Source organism: Tachypleus tridentatus, chromosome 2, assembly GCF_004210375.1.
Source record: "Tachypleus tridentatus isolate NWPU-2018 chromosome 2, ASM421037v1, whole genome shotgun sequence".
NCBI lineage: Eukaryota > Metazoa > Arthropoda > Merostomata > Xiphosura > Limulidae > Tachypleus > Tachypleus tridentatus.
In genome coordinates this window covers 79095908-79109463 of record NC_134826.1, presented here as the reverse complement: position 1 = coordinate 79109463, position 13556 = coordinate 79095908, and the positions used below count along the sequence as shown (strand labels likewise).

General features: G+C 30.8%; 1 pseudogene across 1 annotated transcript in view; it reads right to left on the bottom strand.

Annotated features, from left to right (window-relative positions):
- LOC143244310 (serine/arginine-rich splicing factor 1B-like) overlaps positions 1-12502 on the bottom strand; it is a 31632-nt pseudogene extending 19130 nt beyond the window's left edge. Inside the window, exons 1-2 of the transcript XR_013025020.1 lie at positions 10387-12502; positions 4720-4883 (exon numbers count right to left, since the gene is read on the bottom strand). The product of XR_013025020.1 is annotated as a serine/arginine-rich splicing factor 1B-like (transcript). The remainder of the gene's footprint in view (positions 1-4719; positions 4884-10386) is intronic.
- Positions 12503-13556: the final 1054 nt, after the last annotated feature.

The following is a 13556-nucleotide window of genomic DNA, read 5'->3' as shown; positions in this document are numbered from 1 at the left end:
GGTATTAAAATATTAAACAAGCAATACTCTTATTACACAGCTCTATACAATTGAGAAATTTAATTAATTACCAATGAGCAACAATTAAATGAAACAATGTTGTAAAAATTATTACACATAATTACAATTAAATCAATCCTTGTCATAAAAATAATCAACTAACAAAAACTAATGTTTCTAAGACTTTTTTGATTATTTCAAATAGGAAATAAAGAAACTTAATTATTTTTGAGGCAAATAATGAGTAAATCAAAATTAATTATTCCTATTATTATGTTCCCAGTAAGTTGAGTTTGATGCAAATTTATAAATTTGAAACACAAAGTTGAGACAAACTGAGATCAATTACACTTGGTGATCAGAGCACACACAGTCTACTGTGTAGTTTTGTGGTAAACCAAAACACTGTTATAGTTTTTGATTTTCCAATAATTGACTAACTGAAAGTAAAATGAAATTGAATGTTAAAAAAATACTCGAGTAATCAAAATTAGTTTTCAGTTGTTACCAATACTGATTGTTCCAACTATCAAGTCAGTTAAAATATTGCCATTATGTTTGTCTATTAGTCCAAAGCTACATAATGAGCTGTCAGAAATCTACCCAATGAAGGTTTTGAAACACGATTTTAGCATTATATTTTACGTTTGTTCACATTTGGGCCAGCATGATCTGGTGCCTTGTGACTCCTGTTTTTGTTAATTTAGAGTTACTGATGCTATCTTCCACTGTCACTAATTTCAAACTACTGACTAGAAGGAAGGCAAATGGCTAGCAGCACCAACATCCAACTCTCTGGCTACATCAATATTTAGCATAAATTTATCATTTTTCCTACATTGTGTTGTTTATAACCATTTTGACACATATCATTTACTGTACACAATATGAAGTTTTAGTGTTTTACATTTAAAATGTTAAACTACTTTTTATGTAACACCAATTAGTATAACACAATCTTACCTAATCTTACACATTTTAATAGTATATATAATTTCAAGTTCTTGCTACCTTCTCACCTACTACCTCCCAAGAGACTAATAAATTAAAAGTAATTTACTCACTATAAAATCATCATTGCTCAAGCAAACCATAATTTTATAGCCTTCAATTCTGTTTGGATACAGAGTTACTAAAGAGAAAATCACACCCTACCTGTCAAATCCTCTCTATCAGGGTTTGTTAATAGTTCTGTCTTACATTTAATCACACATTACCTATAACCAACAGAAAGTCAAGATTTTCATCTATCATATGATGTAATTTATTGTGTCCTGAATAGATAAGCATCAATTTCACTTAGAATACTACCTTGATTTCCATGGGATTCATAACAGCCAGCTTCTATGAATTTGTAATGACTCATCACATAGTTAGCCAGAAAAATTGTCATTGTTATAGGAAATTGTTTGCTTTTTGCACGTTTAGTTTATGTTCTTTGATGCACTATTTAGTTAAATAAAAATTATTTAATGTACTTCTACCTTTAGTATAAAAAAATAGGGTTAACTGTCATTGTCGACCAACAGTTAAAGTATTTGGGTGAGTGCTTTATTTCTCTTTTTTCACTTTTTTTTTCTTCATTATTTATAAAATAACCAAATTGTAAAAATAAAGATCTTTTAAGTCAGTTAAAGTTAGATTAGATAATATAAACAATAAAGCTATTTCATGATACACCTGCATGAGTAGCTTGGAGTAGCCTGCTAGTTATGAAATTAGCTACACCATCCCCAAGTGATTTATAACTTATAATGACATGAATAGCAGTTAAACAAAATTCAATTATAAATAGATGTATACTGTTACAAATGTAAGGCTACTTATGACAAATTAATGCAGTTGCATACTATACTTAAAGTAATTCTAGAAAAAAAAAAAGGTGTTTTTTCTTCTTCTTCTTTTTTTTCGGGGGGGGGGGGTGTGCAAGATAAGTGAAATTGTCCAACTCTGTATAGTTATAGAAAATAAAGTACATAGTTCTACCAAAATCAAACAATGGAAATGTATTTAGAAGATTTTAGAAATTACACAAACAAAACGTGGCATTTTTAAAACAAAGTATTTTTAATCTTAACATGAATATCACTTTGCATACAAATTAAAACAATTACTCAATATATTCAAGGACAATTTTCTTTAGTTTATTAGAAACACTTCATTAAAAAATTATTTTTCCAATATGAAAGGCTTATAATGCTTACTGAAAAAATGCAAAGTTTTATGAAGATACACATACTACATTAAAAGCTAGTTGTATCAAATCTATATACATCTAAATACTTCATACAAGTACAAAATAGTTGCATGGTCAGAAAAATTGCAAAGCCCAGGTGGAGAGAATAACTATTTTTTAATATTGTATACACAGGCATAAATCTAGGGAAGGAAATCAAGGGACCAGATCATTTTCCTCCAGTATTTAACTGTATTCTGTTATATTGTAATAAGCAGATAATCAGGGGAAGGTTCCAGTGAATTCAACCCCTTTCCTTCCTTTTGACCCAAAACTTAATGACTATATTATTATTTATTGGATAAAGGACAAAGAAAAGGTCCAACTTGCTGTACACTCTCCACTTATTTCAGAAATTACTATTATTTAACACTGAATGAGTGCAAATATCTATATGGTCTTACTCAACTCACTCTATTTTTTTAGTAGTTCAAAATTAATAACAAAAAAAAAAAAAAAAAAAGACTGTTTTTATTTGATTTCCTTAAAAACTTGAGGTTTTCTGAAATCACACAGCTGGAATCTACAGCAATACAACTGAAGCCTAAGCCAATAACTGATTATTTCTAAGCTAATATAAAATTGAGTATCAATTAAATATTAAGATTGTAAATATTTGCACCTTAGCTTTTTCCAGATACTTTCAATATACTAAATGTCAGAGACTTGTTTCTTCAAAGTTAATATTGTTTAGGACCACTACAGCTCTTATAACATTGATTTCTCATTGTTCAGAGGTTAGAATTCTTGTGTGAAAAATGTCACAGTAATGATGTCCAACACAAGTGAAAATGTAGCTGTTATGACTATCTAAGTGATTAATATATTTTCCTGAAAACAGGAAACCCGCTTATCAATTTTCTAGATACATAAATAAAAGTTTAGTTAATTCTATTTTAAAAATTCAAAATTTTTAAAACTATTTTATTCTCAAATTTTATTCAGCATTACTAGAATTAAAGACAAGTTTAGAAACTGCTTACCTTTAGAAACTGAGCTAATCATTTACAAAATATATTGACGTTACACTGACTTATTTAGGTTACTCTATGGAATATCATCAAAAATGATTAATCCAAAAGACATTATTACAGGGGAAATCTCTTACTTCCTCTAAGTAATGCTAAAAATTTTGTTGCAATGTTACACAGATAACTTTTAAAAATTTAACTAGTATACCATCACTGTAAAAATGAAACATTATTGTGGTTAGCAGGGAGAAATTAAAATCAGTTTCTTTTTAAAACAATATTTGAATAAACTTTTATTCTCACAAGTTTTTTAATGATTTTGAAACACTAAAATAATATTGCAACTATCACAAGTTTCATTTCACAAAATAACAATGCTATTGACCATTGAATGTTATTTGACTTCACATTTAGACTATTTGAAGAGCACAGAAAAAATACAAGGTTTTCACTTTGATTAATAATTTTATGATGATTAAGAGGTTGGTAAAGCAACAAACCTCACAAACTAGGAGTATAGAAAATAACAAAATATAAAGTCTTACTGAAAACAAATGTTTGAAATGTATTTAGGCTTTAGAGATTACAGAAATACTATTTGAGATTTTTGAGATGAAGTATTGTTTTTTTTTTAAATTATGACATGAAATTACTTTCCACTCTGACCAGTAACGAAAAAGACTATATATATTTTCACAAACAAATCTTTAGTAAAAATATTTCATTAAAATATCAGACTTTTTGTGCACGAAATACCTGTAATCTTCACCAGAAGTCAAACATATTTTATGAAGATACACACAGTATCAAATGTTTTAGTGCAAATACATAGACAAACTCAAATATATTATAAAGTTCATATAAAAAGGGTTAACTGATCTGCATATTTCTGATATTTCCAATTCCATAATACATTAAGTTAAAATCTGTCATAAGAACAGTAATATTTAGACTATTCATTTGGTTTAACTTTCTCTTTCTGTTTGTTATAAATGATGCCAAAATAAATGTAATATAGAATTACTAGCAATGTGTGAAAGAGAGAATGTGATAAGTGGAAGTGACAAGTTAATCTGACTTGTTAGTTTACATCTTCATGTACAAAAATTCATGGCTATATATAAAAAGTAGACTTCGCTTAAGTAACACGCTATACAGAGTAATTTACATTAAACTTAAGATAGCATAGAGGGGTGATAAAACATACAAAAGGGAAAATAGAAGCAAACAAACATCAAGAGAGGATTGAGAATTTATTAAAATATTTCTTTATAATATTAATATTTATATAATATTAAAATATAATTTATTACCTATGTCTTGATGCCAAATTTATACTTTGACAAAATAAAAATTATGATTGAATATGATTGATAACAACATTAGGTAGTTTTTCTTTACCAGTTAAGACAGTTTGTAAAATTTCTTTGACCATTCAGAATTAAACTCACAATTCAAAAACAACAGAAATGAAACTCTAGAATATTTCACATGGAAATAAAAAGAAATTACCAGTTACAATGACTCTATACTGTGACCTTCGGGCAGGTGGGCCTCTTCCACGCCCTCGAGGTTGAAATCCTCTTCCTGGAGCAGTTCCTCGAGGAAATTCCACCCTCAATCTATATCCATCATAGTCATATCCATCACGTGCATTTACAGCATCTTCAGCATCTCTACACAAAAAAATTATATAAAACATTTTAAATATGATATAAATACTACATTTAAGAGGAATACAAAGTCCATAAGTGCAGAAACCGAGTAAAGCTTGCTAATCTTCCCATAGGATAAACTTATAATCATCTCATTTTAAAAATATATTTTTGAGCTGCTGATGACAACCTCCCTGTTCAGTGTAATTAGATCATAAAAGTATTTTATAAGAGAACAGCAATACGACTACCAGAAAGATGCGACAAGGAATCTAGTATGTTCAGAAATGAAAATAATAGAAATTTCCGTACAAAATACCTCACTTGTAATGCTTATATATACATTTGCCTATTATTCTGTTACTACAATATATATTCTCTTCAAAATCATTCAACTAGTATGTTTATTTCAAATATCATATTACATAGTGGTTAAAATCTGTTATCTTGCAATTATTTAGTTTTTAAATTAATTAAATGTGTTAATACTTGTTTTACTACAATCACATTTACATGACAATTTTTTCAAAATAATTTTATTCATTCATTTAAACCTGTTTTGGAGTCTTAAAATAATTTATATATGCAAAAAAAAAGTTTCCTATTTGTACTTATATTTCACACAATTAAAAATCAATGTAAAAACTATGTTCCAAAGTTAATGCATGTATGCATACAGTTTTCTTAACTAAAATGTTTAACATATGAGCATATTGTCTATTACTTCATTCTGTTTTAAAATGCTTTGCATTATCTATGAATTTGGTACTTTATTAGTTACTTTGAGAAAAATGGTAATTATCTACAGTACAGTTGAAAATGATTTTTATAGTTTTTTTAGTATGCATTTAAAACAAGAATTTTTAGCAGGTTATTTTTAAATAATACTTTTCATAAGTCTTTTTAACACATTTTATATATTTTTCATATACCACAAAAAGAGATTTCCTATGTCAGCATTTCCAAAAATTGAAAAAGGTGGGAAGGGCCATCATATTTGATTCATTAAATGTATCAATATTTTAGCAAATGAAAAATATAGGATGTTCTTATTTAATATTTTAGCATGTCAATACTAGTAATCTGAGTTCCCAAGTTGTAAGAAACTACAGACTTTGTATGTGGATATAACAAACATCTAATCTGAACCAATGCTGCACACAACATGTAAAAATCAGTGTTTAGGATGTTTTTTATATTTACTTTTAAATGAAAATTAATACATAATACTAAACTCCGATACCAAACATACTGACATACATTCATAAAGTAGTTCAATAAAATTGTAAATGTAAGCCCCCAAACATAACATGGCCTTTAACCTATACGTTACAATGTGGTGCACATGTACTTAGGTTACTACATCCAAAAGTATAAAACTGACCTTAAGTCTCTATAAAATGACCTCTCTTAACCAGTATTTTGCAAAATAGTCACATTTCAGTTACAATAAATTTTATATGTACATACATTACTATTTACAAACAAGTTCTTAAACTTTTTAAAAAACATGACAGTAAATAAATAGTATGGCAAACAATTATATCTTCTAGTTATGAATAGTTTATTCATATGCTGCCAATCTTTCCACTGTTTGTTTACAAAAGATTTGCAATCCTCACTAAATATGGGACAGGGCCTTTTAAATAAAATTTTGCACACAGAGAATGCAAAGTGAAATAATTATATTTAGGTTGTATACATACATTTGAAATAGCCAGAAAAATCATAATTAACAATATCAATACCAGATAATTCTGCTATAATTTATCAAGCTTAGCAACTAAGCTGTATTTGAGTCCAAAACAACATGAAATATTGAGCAGATGAAAGACTCAACCTACTCCCTTGAAATAATTTCAAAAGAATGAGATGACATTGATACATTTTAAAATCACTGAGAAAGACTAGGGGAAAATTCCAAGATTTTGATTTGTTATTCTCGTCACTGTATATAATGGACCGTTTCCAAAAATGAAGAGAGAGTAGGGCCATTGTGTTTGATCCAGTACATGATCACTATCTCAACAAACAGAAGAAAACAGGTGATTATTTTATATTCTAGCTTGTAAATATTGTAATTTGAGTTCCTAATTCATACAAAACTATATTTTATATTTTGACATCACAAACATCTAATTTAAGCCAGTGTTGCATTAAACATACCATGTGACAAATCCCAATGTTTAGATGTTCTCTTAATACTAACTTTTAAATTAAGAAATGAAATGATGTGCAATATAGAAAATAAAAATAGTCTTACTGAAAACACGTGTGAAATATATTTAGAGATTACACAAATAGAGATTTTTAGAATGAAAGTTGTTTTTAATCATAATATAAAGCCACTTTGCTCTCACACTAATAATGAAACAGACTTAATCTTTTTATAAATAAACCTTTACGAAACTAATTCACTAAAAAAAACTAATTTTTGTGTACAAAAAATTTGTAATCCTTACTAAATTTCCATCAAATTTTGTGAAGATACACATTTTGTATCAAAAGTTAATATATACACTTAACATGTGCAAAAGTGTAGACAAACTCATATACGAGGGCTGTTCAAAAAATACATGGACTGTTTGAATTGTGCGGCTCCAGTTGGTTCCAGGGGAATCCACTTGGTGTCGTTAGGTTTGCACGATCAGCTGATTACGATGCCATTTCCCGATTGCAGATATCTTCATTTGTGTATTAGCTAGGCGGTTTTAAGTGAAGTGCGATTTTTTCGTTTGGCAGATTTCAGAATGAATGACCTGAAGGAGCAACGACTTGCTGTGAAATTTTGTGTTAAACTTGGAAAATCTGCGACTGAAACTTTTGCTATGCTTAACACGGCTTACGGTGATGTTGCTATGAAGCGTACGGCATGTTTCAAGTGGCATGAACGTTTTAAGGATGGTCGACAGTCCATTGAAGATGATGGCGTCCTGGGCGTTCTTCCGTCAACTGACGACCCACACGCCAACAAAATCAACACCCTGGTGCGAGCAAATCGACGTCTGACTGTCAGGGAGCTTGCTGAAGAGTGTGGGATATCAGTTGGATCTTATTACGAGATTTTGACTGAAAAATTGAAGATGCACAGCGTTGCTGCGAAATTCAGCCCTCAGAACTCTTGAGTTTTTGGCCAACACTCGATCACTGTTCTTCCCCACCCCCCCTACTCACCTGACCTTGCTCCTTGCAATTTTTTCTTGTTCCCCAAACTCAAAAGACCCTTGAAAGGAAAAAGATTTGAGACGATTCCCGAGATTAAGGCAAATGCGACGAAGGAGCTGGAGGACATTACAAAAGAAGCATACCAGGACTGTTTCAACAAGTGGAAACACCATTCGAATAAGTGTGTGCATTGGGGAAGAGAGTACTTTTAAGGGGTCCCAGACCTGTAACTTCTAAATAAAGTACATTTTGTTTTATGACGTCAGCCCGCGTATTTTTTTTAACAGACCTCGTATATTATGCTGAACCCATTGTGAAAGGGTTAAGTAACCAGATAGTTAACAGTAACTGTTGCTCACCAGTCGCATTTCTTTTGTATTTTTGGGACATTATTTTAACTGATTATTGCAAGAATTGAAATCAGTATTAACTGGAATCACTAACTTTGATTAATCACCATTCATAAATAATAAATTACTTTATCCAGCTCTAAATAATCGTAGGGCCCATGCCCCACAAAACTGAAGATTCAGACTTGGTATGCTGTATTAGCATCATTCACAACAAGATTTTAGTATACGCATACAATGAAAATACCAACTCTGAGACTACCTAGACCATTTCCATGACAAAAAGTAGTATATGCTTTGTTTCAAATGATAAGAAATTATTAGCTAATGATATACAAATATTGAACTTTGTTGAGCTCCGTGATCATAATTGAACAGTTGCATTTGGTTTCCCTGCATTTTTTTTGTACCAGATAGAGGATTTGCAATTTAATAGGATCACTTGCTTTATGAGCTGTCTGGCTACAGTCCTTGAGGATCTACAAACCTTGTAAAAAGTCATCAATATCAATATTAATTCTATCCATTCCAGTGATATTTTTATACTAGGACAGTTTGAAATCTGTGCCCCAAATTTTATCTAGGCCTATTATGACAAACCCACATTATACTTTATTTCAGATGTGTTCAATCATGGTCTCCTTATCAAAAAAAGGACACTCGCTTATTAGAAAGGTTACAGAAGAAGCATAGTAGGATTTTAGAAATGGAATGGTTACCTTACAGTGATCAGTTAATATCTCTTACTTCCTCTTGAGACAAAAAGAACAAACAAACAAAAAAGAAGTAATTTCACTAAAGTTTAGTACATTATCCATGGGTCTCATCCAATACATTCTAAAATTGTGTGCATGTGTGTAAAATCAACTATTCTGAAGATATTAGGATAAGGAAATACAATTTTACAATAAACAGGCTAGGCCATAATGCATCTTAGAATGACTGGTATGAATATTGACACTTATTGATAAGCAGGGAACAACATTTTGACCTTCCTAGGTCATCATTAGGTTAACAAAGTTTGCAAAATTTTCATACTTGGTCCTACTTCTCAATATTAAAAATTTGAGACCATCTACAAATTCCACCACTGTTTTATAAATTTAGTTTACAATATTATAATTTTATGATATCTATATTATTGTTATTACTGCTATTACTATACTGTGATCAGTCAATGAATAAGGTCTCAGATACAAGTAAGAGTCACTTCAGTCTGGCATCTCTATTTACAAGCTTCAATTTACCTGTATATAAGGAATTTCTTTAGAAATTCAGCAAGTAATCCATACAATTTAAGATGCAAGCAAAAAAAAAAAAAAACAATAAATGTAAAACAGAAGTCAAATCTCTGCACTAAAGCCAAAACAATAAATCAAAACCATAATGAAGTGTCCAGTCTTCTTTATTATATAAATAACCACTTGGCCCAAAGATGTATGGGTATCACTTTTATCTTTTATCTCATACAAAATTAAGTCATAATACATACATATTACACTCACTAACAAAGCACAACATAATATAATAGTAAAAGTATCTGAATTGTCAACAATGGCCAAATTATATATTAACCAGTGTAAAGCTCATGTTGCTTGGTGTTTTATGGCACAAAGCAACTAGGTATCTGCACCATAAAGCTCATCTTACAAAAATATTTCCGCATTTTTCCAACAATACTTAGCGTTGGCAGCTCATTACTACTTTATTAGAAAAGCAGATACTACCATGTTCGACGTCTCTAGCTTAAAAACTAAACTTATACCTTTTACTTTACGTAGTCCTACATAAATATTTTAAAAAAAATTACAATTTCTAAAATTACTTCTAAGTTAGTGTGGTGTAACCAAATCTGATATAAAACAAAAGCGTAAAATTATAAGTAAGATTTATATGTACATGGATTTATAAACAAATATGTATTTGCGTATTACTAATAAACTATTTAACACTATTACTACAATAAACACTACACTAGGCCTAACTTTTAAGCCTAATAATCTACCAACCTAGCATCTTCAAATTCTACGAAAGCAAACGGGGGCCTCGCCTGTTCTTTAAATCAATAAAATTTATTTTTCCAAATTTGTAAAACAAGTCTTCTATATCTTTGCTTCGAATGTCAGGAGGAAGGTTACCAACGTAGATTCTACTATCGTTATTGCGGTACGACATGTTGAATATTTTAGAAAAATCTAAACTAGATGAAACTTGCACAAGACTCAACACCAACACACTATGTTTGCTGAACAATTTCACAATCGCGTTCACGCAAAATTGCCACTTCTGCTGCGTCTTCCGACTATTTCCGAAGTGGTACAAGTCAATCCGAATGTATGGAATTGTGGGTTGATAGAAGCTTGTTAGAAGAAACATTTTCAGCAAATGATGAAGCAAATCGATAGGTAGATGTCCAATCAACGTTTTCACTTTTAACCGCAAAAATGAGCTGCAGATCACTGAAAAGAAGTTCATTTTGCTCGTTCAGATCGACCGTTGTGTCACGTGCGGAAAATCGCGGTAACAGTGGAAAGCAGTGTTCGTAGAGCATAAGTTGTGGTTTGATCTTAGTAGTCAAAGTTACAGCAGCGGTTATTTCTGAACTTCGTAGATAGCCCTCGTGTAGCTTTGCGCGAAATTCAAAAACAATTTTTTAACTTTTACACAGGTAGGTTCAGGTTATATTTTCATGTAACCCAAGTACAGATCGCTAGAGTTAATTGATATTTAAATCAATATTTTCCACTCATATTTAATGGTTGCGTTAACTTTAATTTTTCTGAAAATTCAAGGGAAGTAAGTTAATTAAATTATTTAAATTGGAGTTACTATTACTGACAGTTGTTTATTTTATGCACAAGTTAACCTTATTACTTTATTTTACAATTTCTAACTTTTCATGCCTAATTTATCATCTTCAGCATCCCATTGCTGCTAGTAGGACCTTTGTTGTATAATGCATTAATAGTAATGATAATAATAACATGGTGAACTCTGAATTTTCCTTCTATTCTTGTTCAAGTTGTAAATATCAAATTGTTGACGTGTCATCGTCTATGTAGCGCCTAGAGCAGGTATATTTTTACAAAATAAATAATAAGAATAATATAACTTTTTGAGATCTGAAGCTTGATCCTTGTATGAAAATGTTTTAGATTTAGGATATGTGATATGTCCTCAGCATCAGGTGTATGTTATGTTTATTTACAGTAGAAAGAGATAAGAATAATTTGTTATAGATGAGTATCTGTCCCAGAGTATTTGAAATGTAGTCATTGGTGAAATGAAGAATTTCTGTGAGTTTTTCAAAGTTTAAGCTCTCCATCGTCGGAAACATTCTTCGAAAATAAAAATTCCCTTGCACTTATGATGATAATAGGACAAGTGGATAAAAGTTTAAGATGTGAATAATACAGGCTAGAATTGAGATAAGACCGTTTTGTTTTCCTTACTGGGTGGTTTGCTTATGGACTGATCTGGTGTCAGTAGTAAAGTCCGAACTTAAAAGTAATGGCGTTGTTGATTTACTTTATAAAGCACCTTGGAGTTAAATTTTATTTCTTGCTTAAGGGTAGGCGAGTAAAAATGGCCTTACAGGACCCCTTGTTGTCTCTATATTATATTAGCTTGATTCACTATTATTTCCTAGTTTGTTCGTTTTTTGTATGGACGTTTGACAGTTTGTTTAACAATGTGCTGGCTTTTTCTACCATTTCAGTTTTTTCACAATTAAATTATTTTAATCTTATCCAGTAGTAAACAAAAACATTTTTTCAGTGCATAATAAAACATAGTTCAGTTAAAAATATAGCTACGTGCAAAAAATGACAAATTCAGTTATAAAACTGTTCAACAAAATGGACTTTTCCTCATAATATATGTTAGCAACTTTTTATGACACATTTTTCTTGTTAATAACAGTGTAAGGAGTTTGCCTAAGGTGTTGTGTTTGTTTTACTTGTATATTTCTTAGTTTATGTTTGATAGTAATGTGTTTGTAATATGATATTATAGTATAGAAAAATATATGTAAAAACAGCTGGTTTGGGCTGAGAAAAAAATTTTTATGTAGAGAAGCGAACAACGATTTGACCTTCGGTCATCGTCAGATTCACAAAAAAAAAAAAAAAAGAGGTAAATGACCGATAGCTGACCAAATGTTTGAAAAGGGTTGTGTAACTGAGTGTAGGAATGTAGAGGGCATGCTTAGATGTTTGATTATATTTATTAATATAGGTATAAAGGTGTTCCTTTGTATTGGTTTATTTTGGGCTTGAGTTGTTAAGCTACCAGACAGTTACCTCTTTCTTTTTTTGTGTACCTGACGATGACCAAAGAAGGTCGAAATGTTGTTCACTTCTCTACAAGTGGGTTTTCTCGTCATCACTAGATATTATAGTTTATGAGAATTTGAATCATTGTCATTATTGGCCGAATATGGGTTTCCTCTAAGAAGAATGTGTAGATCTCCATGAACAATCTTTTTATACCTGAAGTAAGCTAATGAAAGATTTGTAAAGATTAATATCAGTAAAACAAATTTGCCTAATAAAGCATTTACAACAACAGTTATAGAAATAAGTTGACACATTTCCTATATTAGTTTACAAAATAAAAAGTGAATTTGTGATCAAAATATCCAAGGAGAAATAAAGTTATTGAAAATGAAAATCTTGACTGTGGCAGAGTTTGAACGTGGCAGAATTGTCGAGCTGCAAAAGCAAGGTCTCTCTCAGCGTGCCATCGCTGGTGAGCTTGGGCGTAGTAAAACTGCTGTTGCAAATTTCTTAAAAGACCCGGAGGGATACGGAACGAGGATTTCATGTGGTCGGTCCAAGAAAATTTCGCCGGCGTTGAGCAGGAGGATTCGACAGATAATCCGGCAAAACACCAGCCGATCGTCGAACCAGATTAATGCTCTTACGGACGCAAAATGCACCTCAAGAACAATAAGACGGCATCTACGTCTTCTTCTTCTTCAAAGGCCACGCCTCCTTCACACCACGAAACAGCTCGGTTACACTTTGCTGAGAAGCACCAAACATGGGATGTAGAAAAATGGAAAAAGGTTTTGTTCTCTGATGAGACAAAATTTAACCTGGATGGTCCAGATGGCTTCCAACGTTACTGGTACGATAATAATATCTCACCGGAATCATTTTATACACGACACAATGAA